This window comes from Capsicum annuum, unplaced genomic scaffold (assembly GCF_002878395.1).
Source record: "Capsicum annuum cultivar UCD-10X-F1 unplaced genomic scaffold, UCD10Xv1.1 ctg995, whole genome shotgun sequence".
In the NCBI taxonomy this organism is placed as follows: Eukaryota; Viridiplantae; Streptophyta; class Magnoliopsida; order Solanales; family Solanaceae; genus Capsicum; species Capsicum annuum.
This window is the reverse complement of record NW_025896043.1, coordinates 129,778-143,113: the sequence shown is the minus strand read 5'-3', so window position 1 is coordinate 143,113 and position 13,336 is coordinate 129,778.

Below are 13,336 nucleotides of genomic sequence, written 5' to 3'. Positions count from 1 at the left end.
TTGAGTATGAACATAAGCTACTAGATGTTCAACTTGTATCCCAACTGACATACAATAATTATCAAAAGTTTGGGATGTAAATTCTCCAGCATTATCGAGGCGGATAGCCTTAATGGGATAATCTGGGAATTGAGCCCTTAATCGTATTATTTGTGCCTATAATTTTCCAAACACCAGGTTGTGAGATGATAAGAAGCATACATGCGACCATCTTGAAGATGCGTCTATTAAGACCATAAAATATCTAAATGACCCACTAGGTGGGTGAATAGGCCCACATATATCCCTATGTATACGTTCTAGAAACAGAGGGAATTCGATGCCAACTTTCAATGGCGATGACATAGTTATCAGTTTGCCTTGATAACAAGCAGTACATGAAAATTCATCAGTTGTAAGAATCTTCAGGTTCTTCAACGGATGCCCTTTTGAATTTTCAATGATTTGTCTCATCATTATTGAACCAGTATGGCCTATTCGATCATGCCAAAGCATAAATGTATTTAGATCAGTAAACTTTTGGTTTACGATAGAGTGTGCTTCAACTATAAGCCGGAAGACAAAGTTGGTAATTTCTCCAACACTTTCTTTTGACCTTAGACATTCTTAATAATGCCAAGATATTCGACATTCATTTTATTTACTGTTTCAATATGATATCCATTTCGGTGGATATCTTTAAAACTCAATAAATTTCTTGGGGATTTAGAAGAGAACAATGCATCTTCTATAACTAATTTTGTCCCCTTAGGCAGAAATATAGTAGCTCTTCCGGAGCCTTCTATCAATTTTAAATTTTCAGAAATTGTTGAAACATTTGTTTTTCTTCTAAGTAAGTGGGAAAAGTATTTTACATCTTTAAATATTGCGTGTGTTATTCCATATCAATTACAGAAATATTGTCACGATCGATTATTGATTTCATATTCTTCAAAATAAAAATATAAATAAAGTAAATATTACAACATTACTAGCATATAATGTATTTACACAAACTTTAATTATTTACATGACTAGTAAGATATTATTAACAAAAATATAAACTAATACAATTTGAATAGAAAAGTAACATAATTAGACTATTTCATAATTATCACCGACAGGGTGATTTACATGTTCTTCAGGAACTACAAAAGAAACTTCCAAGTCCATAGGCTCGACATTATCTTCAAAGAGGAAGTTTGCTTCAACATCATTTTCTTCCTTTTTAAGGGATGCCTGATAGAGTTTTATCAGATGCTTTGGCGTACGATATGTACGCGACCAGTGCCACTTTCCTTCACATCGATAGCATTTACTTTCAGAGTTCGTCCTTGGCGCTGCTTCAGAAGATTCCCCCTTCTTTTTGTGCTGCTGGTGTTGAGGGTTATTATTTATTGCAAAACGATCACCCTGATTAAAATATCTACCTCTTCCACGAAAATGGCCATGACCACGACCACGATCGGGGTCAGGGCTTTTTTCACGCCTAGTTGGGCGAAAATTTGCTGCATTCACTTCTGGGAATAGAGCAGTACCAGCATGTCGACTTTCATGCTTTCTCATTAGAAGATCATTATGTTATTCAACAACAAGAAGATGAGAAATCAATTCAGAATATTTTTTAAATCTCATTTCTCGGTACTGCTGCTGTAGGAGCATACTTGAGGCGGAAAACGTAGAGAATGTTTTCTCTAACATGTCGTAATTTGTGATATCCTCCCCACATAAATTAAACTGCGATTTAATTCTAAACATCGCAGAATTATAATTAGTTATATTCTTAAAATCTTGCAACCTCAGATGGGTCCATTCATAATGACCTTGTGGAAGAATGACCATCTTCACGTGGTCATATCTTTCTTTTAAATTGTTTCACAATATAAGAAAATCCTTAATCGTGAGGTATTCTATCTTTAAACCTTCGTTAAGATGATGATGAAGAAATATCGTGGCCTTAGCCTTGTCTTGATTTGATGCCTTATTATCGTTTTTAATGATGTCTGCCAGATCCATTGCATTTAAATGTATTTCGCCATCTAGTGCACCTGACATATAAGTTTTGCTTGATATATCTAGGACACTAAATTTACGTTTGAAAATATTAGACATTATTTAAGAAAATTAACTACTAACCTTTAAATATTATTGAAAAGTTTTTTATAAAAGTTCATACTGATAACGTGATATAAATTATTTAATTAAAGGTAAAAATATGCGAAATGGAGAGTATTAAGATTTCTATATATTATTCAGTTTTGGTAAAGGGCTATTTATAGTCAAAACACAAAATCAAGGACTCTCCAAAATGAAGGGGGGAGGGGGGGCGGGGGGAGGGCTATTACATCATTATTTTTGGGCTGTGATAAGGTGGACACATGGACATCCTGACACATGGAATCCATGTGTCTTCACAACACAACTCTAATTATTTAAGGGAATTTTACATAGTATAAGAAATATATGATATGTATTTACTGTACACCACTATAGTTTAAATTATAATCTATGTTTATATCTATAGTATATTAAAAGTGTGAAGGATTTTAGAAATATTATTTAAATTTTTTTTCTTTCACTAAAAGGTGTTGCTTTAGACAAAATGTTTTTTTTTACTATTTTTTTTTTAATATTTAAGAGTTAAAAATTAATTAAATATATTTATACTAAAACCTTTTCTTATTAGATGTCTTCATTAATTAAATATATTTATGATGAAAAATTTCTTTATTAAAAGTCTTTATTAATTAAATATATTTATGGTAAAGTCTTTTTTTATTAGAAATCATCAGAATTAATGACAACTAATATTTTCTCATTAGTTTAAAAATTCTAAATTAACCAAATTTAATTTTAAGAAAATTTAAAAAATCTAGAAATAAATATAGAAGCATTAGAATAAGAAAAATTTACGAGGTATCAAATTTTTAAAAGTTTCAAGTACGCAATAAGAATGTAATCAATGATTTTATTAAGATTTAACTTTAAAACATGAAAAAATTTTAAATGTAGAAAAAAATAATCGTACCACAAATATGGTTAAAATTTAAGCGTCTCTCTTAGGCTCTGACAGTAAGGGAAAGAGGTATTGCATGACAAATATAAAAGTGATGATCCATCAACCGCTTAAACTTTTGATGGTAAAATATATGTTTATGTTTACACTATTATATTAAAGTGTGAAAAATCTTAGAAAAGTGATTTAAATTTTTTACACTTACTAAAAATCTCCACAATATACAAAATTATTTAATTTTCAATAATCAAACGTTACGCGTGCAAGACACGTGTGGTTAGACTCGTTAATTAAAATATGCAATTATATGTTTCTATAATATTCATTTCTCAGTTATACGGTACTTTTATCATCTAACTATCATACAGTGCATTTCAAAGCCATGTATCAATCCATTCTGTTCCTTTCTACTTTTCTCTCTCATTAACCGCAAATTAGCGACATTTCATCCTATTCCATTTTCAAATCACGATTGCAAAGAAATTCACTATAAAAATCGTGAATCCCTCAAAAACAGGTAACATGCACTACAACATATTGCATATATAGCAATGAAATCTTAGCTATCGATTTAAAAATTATGGTTAGTACTTAATAACAGTCATAAAAATTTAAATTTCATGATTATTTCTAAATTCATAAAATTTGTCAGTTATCAGGATTAAATTTCTCAGCCATAACAATTCCTAAATAGCTTTATATCTATTGATACAATGAAATTCTGTAGCTAATCATAAATGCTTGCCACACTATAAAAGTTACTGTAACAATAATATCTTTTTAGGCACAATAAATTATTTGTAACAAATTTTTATTGCTAAATAGATTATTTTACTTCAAGTAATAAAAAATGCTGACAATATTGAATGAATAATGGCCACGTATTTATTGCTACAATAAATTTTATGGCTAATTATAAATTTTTGACATGTGATAAAAATTTTCATTGCAATAACAACTTTTCGGGCACAATAAAATTATTTGATATATAATCTTATAGCTAAATAAATATTTTTACTTCAAATAATTAAAATGCGCGGCAATAGTTAAAAAATTAGTCACAAAATTTTGTAACTAATCATTAGTTTTTGTCACGAGCAAAATTTACTGACTATAATTTTTTAAAAAATTATAGGTAAGTTAACGTATATTAAAATTTACTAGCTTTGTCTGTATGCATTGCACTAGTATGTCACATCAATATATAAGATGACATACAAAAAGAATGAAGTCTGTATTATAGCAATTGAAGTTACAATATATGTATTACTATATCCATTTAAAGAAAATAATTACTCTTATAATTTTAATATACGTTTATGTCATGTTAATTAATTAACACAAAATACATACAAAAAGATAAGTTATTAAAAAATAATTGTAGACATTGAAATTTTGTGGACTCTACAAAAAGAGTTTAATTTTGGTTAGAGTTATTGGGGGTTACTTTAACCTAAATCTAGCTTGATGACTACTCAACCTAAACCCTAAATTACGCCTATATAAAGTGGATAAATATCCCTTTAAAGAGGCATCTCCAGTATCCCATAAATTCACGGAATATCCACAAAGAGATCAAAGATCTGAAAAGTCCCAATAAATTCATGGGATATTCAAAACATCAAAACCCTCTCTTCTTGACAATCAAATACATCAAGAAGACAAACCCTCCTTTCATGGAGATCAAATCCAAATGTTCTTACGTTCGAGAAATATGCCACTAACGGCCCTCAATTTACGGAGAAATTCATATCCAAATCTTCATACATTCGAGAAATATGCTACTGAAGGCCCTCGAATTACGGAAAAAATCAAGAGAGAAGAATGAACAGATTTGTAACCACAATCGTTTGTGGTTAAAATTTATTTTCCATGAACGAAAATTTGTTGCGAACAATAATAATTAACATTAAAAATGAGTGCAATATTTTTGCTATAATTTCTTTTTTTAAAAAAAAGAAGGGTAAAAGAAGGAGGAGGAGGAGGAATTCAACATATTAATGCAAAGAAGTCGACTTAACTCTTTGTATAATATTGTATAAATATTTTTTTTAAATGCAGTTTGTATAATATTGTATATTAGATTTTTAATAAACGGCTATAAGAAAATAATAGACTATGCAATTGAAAAATAAAAAAACACGACTACCTAGGTGCAATGTAATGTTGTGGGGGACTCTCTTTGCTTGTATTTATGTACTAATTTAGTACACGTACTTTGCAAATATAGCGTAACAATTATTATCAAAATTATATTTGAAAGTGGTAATCTTTTAATATAATGCATAACTTAAATAACTTTGTTTAGGTTATTATTAAAAATGAAGCTTACAAAAGGTCAAAATTTTAATTTTAGGATATCATTAAGTTATTTTTAATGAATATAAAAATTATTCACGAACGATTTGAGCCACTTGGCTTGCCTGAAGAATACATGAAATCAGAACATAAGAGGAAAGCTTGAGGTTTTAAACTTTATATAAATTCAATTCGCATTTCAAGCTTTTACGGTGTATATTTAACTAGTTATCAAAATACTAGTGTATATTTAAGTGAAGATGACTAATAATTGAAAAAGAGCTCCACTAAAGTGAAATAACTTAAATATGTTGCATTTCTATATTTTCTTTTCTTTTATGAATTCTATAATTAAAAAATTAAAAAGAAGAGAAATCAACACAATTATTAAAACAAAATAAATTTAGACTCTTTAAATCTTTTCTTGTAAATGTCTGTTGTGAGTTAGAAAAGATTTGATGGAATTAGTTAATTTAATAAAGAATTTATTTTATAAGTTGAGTAAAGAATTATTGATGTAATAGTCTAATACTATTTTACAAACCCAATATTATGACGAAAAAAATATTATCATAAATATAATTAAATACTAGTTAACTAAAAAAATATTATCATAAATATAATTAAATACTAATTAATTTTTATTCTATTTTACTTGATTAATTTATATACTTAATACTCTTTGTTTTTCATACATAATTTAGTTCCATATATTTACTGTTTTAATATGTTTAGTTTTTTGTTCTACAACACCAAATAGCATTATTTGTTGAAGTAAAAAAAACCATATATAAAGAAATGACATAAATGTAGGGAAAAGGACATGTGCTGGTCATTTTGAAAAGAAATGACCAGCCCATGTAAAAGTTGGACAATTGAAGTCAGTCTGTCCAATTTAATTCCGATTTTTAATCATTTGGCCCATCGATAGCATGCATCTCTATACCTAATTGATACACTTTTATACCGTATTAATACACTTTTATACCGTATTGATACACTTTTATACCATATTGATAACTTTTATACAATTATTGTATAAAATATGTATTTGTATTTGGTATCAAAGATTCATGTATTTGATATCAAATATTGTATTTGATTGATAAAAAAGAAGAGCAACAATTACAATGTTATAAAATCGTATTTGATTGTTAGAAAAACTATACCAATTAAAAGTGTAGGGTTAACACAAAATTCATTACTTTTCTGAGTTTATTGTGTTAAAAAATGCAAATGTTCTGTCTAGCATTAATTTTCTTTCTTCCAAAAATATATTATTGTATTGATGCATTTATGTTTTACTTGCATTTCACTATTTTTATTCTCCCTTTATAAATTCAAAAATTGTGTGCTGGCTACGAGGTTTGTTGGACGAAATCAATGCATCCTCTGAATCAGAAATGGGCTTATACTATTTACTTAGCATTTAAAGGGAAAAGGATGAAGATAGTAGCAAAAAAAGGCCTAAATAATTATATTTTGAATTTTAAAAATCAATGGCCACTCAGCCGAAATTATTTTAGCCGAGTGACTATTCTTGTCCTTTCCCCTAAAAAGTAACACCACTAATAAGAGACTAAAGCCCATGGAAGACCTAAGTATTATATATGCTCATTCCATTCTCAGCCGCCACACTCCTTCATGCCTTTATATATATATATATATATATATATATATATTTGAATTTATTGTTAAGTTTATGTTATTCTCCGTATATTCATTATTGTTCAAGAGAGATCTGATTAGGCATTTATTAGTCACATAACAGGCAATGTTGACAGCTTCAGCCCAAAAGATTCTTAGAAGGACATTATCAATCAACATAGTTCTAGCAATTTCTATGAAATTTCCATTCTTTCTTTCAACCACTCCATTTTGCTGAGGAGTCCTAGGAGCAGAAAAATTATGACTAATTTCATTTTCAGCACAGAATCCTGTAACTTGGAAGTTTTAAAACTTAGTTCCTTGATCAGATCCAAATCCAACAATTTTGCAGTTTAGCTTCATTTGAATTTGCTTGGAAAAGACCACCAAAACATCAAAGGTTTCATCCCTAGTTCTTAAGGACATTGTCTAGGTGAATCTAGAATAGTCATCCATAATAACAAACACATACATCTTTCCACCTCTAATTTGGACTTTAACATGTCCACATAAATCCATATACAACAACTCAAGGGGTCTAGAGATGTTGACCTGCTTCTTCTGCTTGAAGGAGGATCTAGTTTGTTTTCCTTTGTCTCAAGCATCACAAACCTTGTTGTTTGAATACTGTAGATTTGGAACACCACCGACCAGGTTCTTTGAGAAAAATCTATTCAGTAAGGAGAACCTTATATGTCCAGTCTTCTGTGCCACAAATCAATATTTTCACCTTAGACACTCAAGCAGGTTAATTCACAATCAGCTACAAAGTCTAGATTAACCACATACATATTCCTGCATCTATCAGATAAGAACTTTACCTTATTTCCTTTGTCACAGATTTTGAGATACACTCAGAAGACTATACTTGATACTATTCACATAGTACATATCTTTTATGGCATGATTAAGAGACTTTCCAATCTTCCCAACACCATGAATGTAACCTTTTTTATATTTCCAAATGAGACACCTCCACCTTGAAGTGCCTTGAGTGAGAGAAAACAGTCCGTCCTTCTAGTCATATGCTTAGAGCATCCACTGTCCACGAACCAGTGTCGACTGCCTCCCTTTACTCCCACCTGTATACAGAGTTCATTTGTTAGATGTGGGAACCCATTTAAGTTTGAGTTCCCAAAATAAAGATAAAAGAGTGATGAAATATTTCTTGGTCCAGCTAGTCAGTTTGTTCTTCTTTAAATTTTTCAAAGGGTTGGGTCCCTTGGGATACAATTTCTCCTGCTGGATGTATCTAGCACTATTCATTCTAACTGTAAGACATTCTTGAAAATCCTTCTTCAAGTGACCATCCATTCCACAGTGAGTACATAGAGAATTATTGACATTATTTTTAGTAACAGGAATATACTTGCCTTGAGACCCAAAATCATCACTTCTGTACTGATATCCAAGGCCTCTACTATTATTGATTCCCTGACTAGTTAGATTAGCAAGGTTTTGTGAAGATGTGGTCTATTTTATGGATTTGTTAAGATCTTTTTTATACGGACCAGATTCCTTGCCAATTCTTCATTCTTATGAAATGTTGTCATCAGATGCCGTTGAGAATCCTTCAATTTTACTTCATGCTTAATTTGAAGCTTTGAGGCTTCTTTCTTCCTTTTACCATCAGACTCATCTATTTTCTTCAGTTGATCCACTAAACTCTGATTTTTTGATTTCAATTTTGAGGACTATTCTTCTATTTTAGACAACTAGAGAGTTAAGTCAATTAATTCAAGCTCTAGATTTTCTACTTTGTCTTTAAGAACATTTTTCTCTACAGTCAGTTCACACACAGAATCAATCAACATATTTGCAAGCTTTTTTATCTTCTTAGGAGAATAATTATCTAAGTTTTCCTTAATGTTAGAAAGAGTTACCTCATTTTTTCTTCATTATCTGACTTTTTCATGAGAGCAAACAAGGAATCATAGGTGGTTTCACTGTCTTCCACTGCTAACATAGAGACATTTTTAGGTTTTTGCAGATTCATTAGATTTACTGAAAGTATCTTCCTAGACTACTAAAGCCTATTTTACTACATAATAGCTACGACGTTCCTTTTAGACTTCTCTGGAACCTGGTCCTTCTTCTTTTCTTTATCACCACTGGACTTCAGATATTCTTGATAGTCTATTTTGTGTAATGGGCAATCTTTGATGAAATGTCCAGGTTTCCCACTCTTGTGGCAGACTTCAATAGTACCTCCCTTTCTGATGCTGCTTCCTTTGCTTTGAAATTGACCACTTTTATTCATAGCCCTCATACTCTTCTTGGACAAATAAGCACCATTAGTTTCCTCCTTTCTTGAAGCAGACTTTAAGACTTTTAATGCTAGAGACTTTTCTATTTCAGCTTCCTTCTTTTCTTGACCTTTTTGTTTCTTGAGTTCACGAGTCTTTAAATTTCCAATCAGTTCATCTATAGTAAGAGTCTTTAAGTTTCTTGCCTTAGTAATAGTATCAACTTTGCTCTCCCATGATTTTGGAAGAACTCCTAGGATTTTCCTTACTTGTTTGTGAAGAGGAATAACCTCACCCAAGCATTGCAGCTCAGTGGTGATTGAGGTAGACTTTGTATGCATTTCTTGAATGGTTTCTCCTTATTTCATAGAGAAAGCTTCACATAGAGTGGTCAACATGTCCACTTTGGACTCCTTCACATCTGTAGTACCTTCATGAGCTGTTCTCAGAAAACCCTAGACGTCTTTTAAATTTTTGCAGGCAAAAATTTTATATACTCATTAGGTTTAATTCCACACACAAGCAATATTTTAGCCTTAAAATTATTTTTAATTTTCTTGCGATCTTCTTTATCATATTGTCTCTTGGTTTTAACAAAAAATCTGGTTCTGTCTCCTTCTTTGACCTCCCTAACTGGCACATCAGGACCATGTTGTATCACATCCATCAATTACTGTCTTCATCCATAATAAAGTTTTATATCCTAGTTTTCCACCACCTATAGTATTGCCCATTAAAGTGGGGTGGTCTAGTAGTAGATTGTCCTTCCTCTAGATTAGGTGGAGCAACCATGATCAAGAAATCACTCTAAGTGTTAACATTTTAGAGTAACCCATCTCTAATACCAATTATTAAAATGTGGGGGGTGCACAACTGTTAAAGGACTAGGTTCCTGAGGCGAGGAGAACAAAAATAAAACAATGAATACACAAGACTTGCCGAAAAGAAAAAACACAAGGATTTACGTGGAAACCTCCTTGCTCAAGAGAGGAAAAACCACGGCTTGCCTTTATAAGCACTTAATCTCCATTATAATAAAAACACATTGAGTACAGACTCCAATGAACTTAGCTATAAGTTCTTCAAGTTATAATAGCTCTTCTACAACTACCTCTTCACAACTCAGCCACTTACGAATGGATTAACTCTAATTAACACACCTTAGGTAACTCTACCTATGAACTCTACAACAAAACAAAAGCTTTATTCTTATATTTTGAGTAAATCAATTACAAAGAAAGACTTACGAACCCTTAAATAAAGCAATAACAATTTAGAACATGAGCTTTGACAGTTTTTGACCCAACCAATTTTTCACTAATTTACAAAAACTACTTTGGGAGAAACATCTGTTTCAACTTATAGTAGTGTAGAAATTAGGGTTGAATTTTGTACCAAGGCAAGATATGCAAGGGACCTGGTCCCCTAATATCAACTAGTCATCAAAATGTGAGACAACATAAATAATACTTAAATTGAGCCACATAACCCAGAAGGCTCACTCAACATACAAGATACAGGAAACAACACTTATTACATATACCTATGCAACCACCCATAAGGTTGATAGACATAGGGACCAAATAATATACTTGTGAATGGCAATGCACATGCAAGAATGAATGCAAATAAATCCATATTACCATAACCGATCCACATGTCATAATATGACTCAATGTATACACCTTCTCCAGCTCGATGACTTAAGAAGATAGGACCTATGCCGACCTCTCTTCACTGACATAATGAATCACGAATGGAGGGGCCCCTAGGGGGTTTGAGACTGCCCATATATACACTGAACTGGTCCCAATTTAGGATTTTTAATCATCATCATCATCAAGGTAGTCCATACAGCTCCGCAGAAATGTATATATAATAAATGCATGAACTCAAATCTTGACTAAAAGAGTGTAAGTCTATAAATTGATTGCTCTGGGTAAACTTCGAGACTAGATCATCATAACAATGTAGAAAGGTTTGGAATCTCACTCGACCAAAGTAAATTATAATACCCCGTACTTTTCTTAGCTAAGTTTATTTTCTAGTTGCATGTATAAGAGGCTTAAAGCCTGAAAGTTTCTCTAAGTGTTGGGGACTTAGTCATTTTAAGGCCTCTTAACTTTGAGGATTTTTAAGTTGGTCTTTTTGAACTCGAGATATAGGTTTTTGAGTTAATTTATGTTCAGGGGTGTAAAGAGCATATCTCGGGGAAGTTTCAAATTTTTTAGATAAGGATTGGGTCGTGTTTGGATTTTAATTCCAGCAGCTCACCAAGATATTGGTGCATCGCGGTAGTTATAGCAGTGGAGGCCTCATCGTATCGCAGTGACCTCTTAAACTGCATTCTAGTTGAGAATTTAATTCTCTGAGGGGAAATTGACTCTTTTCCCCTCAATCTAATTCGTAAAAACATGAATTAAAGCTTCAGTTAGAGCATTATTTTCCCATATTCTCCAATTTCCTCTAAAAACAAACCCTAAACATCTCCCAAGTTTATGAAATTCAATTACCTTCCCTCCAAGAAAACTAAGAAATCAAGTTCCCAAATCCAAGAACTTTTAAGAAAGCTTAAAGAGTTGTGTTTCTCTTTCAAAATTTAAGGTTTAAGGTAAAGCTACCAGTGATGTATGTTTTGGGTGTGGTAAGATAGGCCACATGATTAGGGAATGTCGAGAAGTTACCTAGAGGGGAAGAGATTTGCGCCAACAGGGTCAGTCCAATCAGTCATCAACTTTAGTAGGTCCCTAATCTCAGTAGGGAGTTACTTCCAGTGCCACCAGTGGTCAGTTCCAGAACATATTATATGCACTCCAATCCCATCATGATCAGGAAAGTTCTCTTGATATAGTTATGGGTACGTTACAAATCTTCTATCTTCATGCGTATATTTTATTAGACCTAGAGCTTCACTTTCTTTTGTAACCCCCTATATATCTTTCAGTTTTCGTGTCAATCCCGATACATTAACAAAGACTTTCTTAGTGTCGACCCCGGTGGGTAAGTCTATCATAGCCAGACAGGTATACAGAAACTATCCAGTTATAGTATCTCAGAAAATTACTTTTGTAGATCTTGTAGAAACAAAGATGACTGATTTTGATGTCATTCTCAGCATAGATTAGCTCCATTCATATTATGCCTCAGTTGATAGCAAAAATAGGGTCGTTTAGTTTTAGCTTCCCTATGAACCAGTCATCGAATGAAGGGGTAGTACCTCAGTGCTTAGGGGTCAGATGTGTTTTCAGATCCCTTTTCAGAATCCTATGATAGTATATGACCTAGAGTTAAAAGAATAAACCCAAAAATTTAGCAGCAGTAAAGTGGGGATAGTGTTATCAAAATTTGGTGGATTATTAATCCATGGGGTTAGTTGTATACTCGGTGAACCAGAAGGATTGAAATAGTGTATGCAAGAATTTATGTTAATTGATTCAAAATTAAGTATGATGATGTGTGTGCGATTTAGAGATGTGATATTAGTAGGCTATAAAAAAATTTAGTGTGGTTCATTAAAGGTTTGGGGATATCTATGTTACGTGTTAGGATATGAGTTAAATCTTAGATAGTTGCAGTTTAGTTTAGAGTTTATAAAAAGGGTCCCGTAGACTTAGAGTGATGGCTTAAAGGTAAGGGCCAGATGATAGAATAAGTAACCAAGTCAGGCTCTCAAATTCCAGTAGTGATGCCAGTACGTTATAGAATAGTGGTAAGGGAGGATAATGCCCAACCCATTCTTATTTTAGTATTTGTAATTCAGTTATCATGATATATACTCATTCCTTGCATGTCAGTTCTATGATCATAGCTCATATTCGTGCACCTTATAGGAAATCATGTACTCTCCCAGTTTCTAGTATGAGGAGTTCCAGTTCACTCAGCAGTATGAAACATGTTCCATGAATTTATGAACTCCAAACTCAGGTCATGTAGATCATGACTCATGTAATCATACTTTATAGTATGTTTAGTTCCAGTACTCATGATACTCTCTTAATGATTAGCGAACATCAGATTATGTCATGTATATCCTTAATTTTTATCTCTGCAGTGAATACAAGTCATGGATACTCTATTTCTTAGTCGTCAGTTAAGCGTCCAAGCTATGCATAGTATTCTTTTGTGCTTCAGGTCCTCATGCTCTAACCTT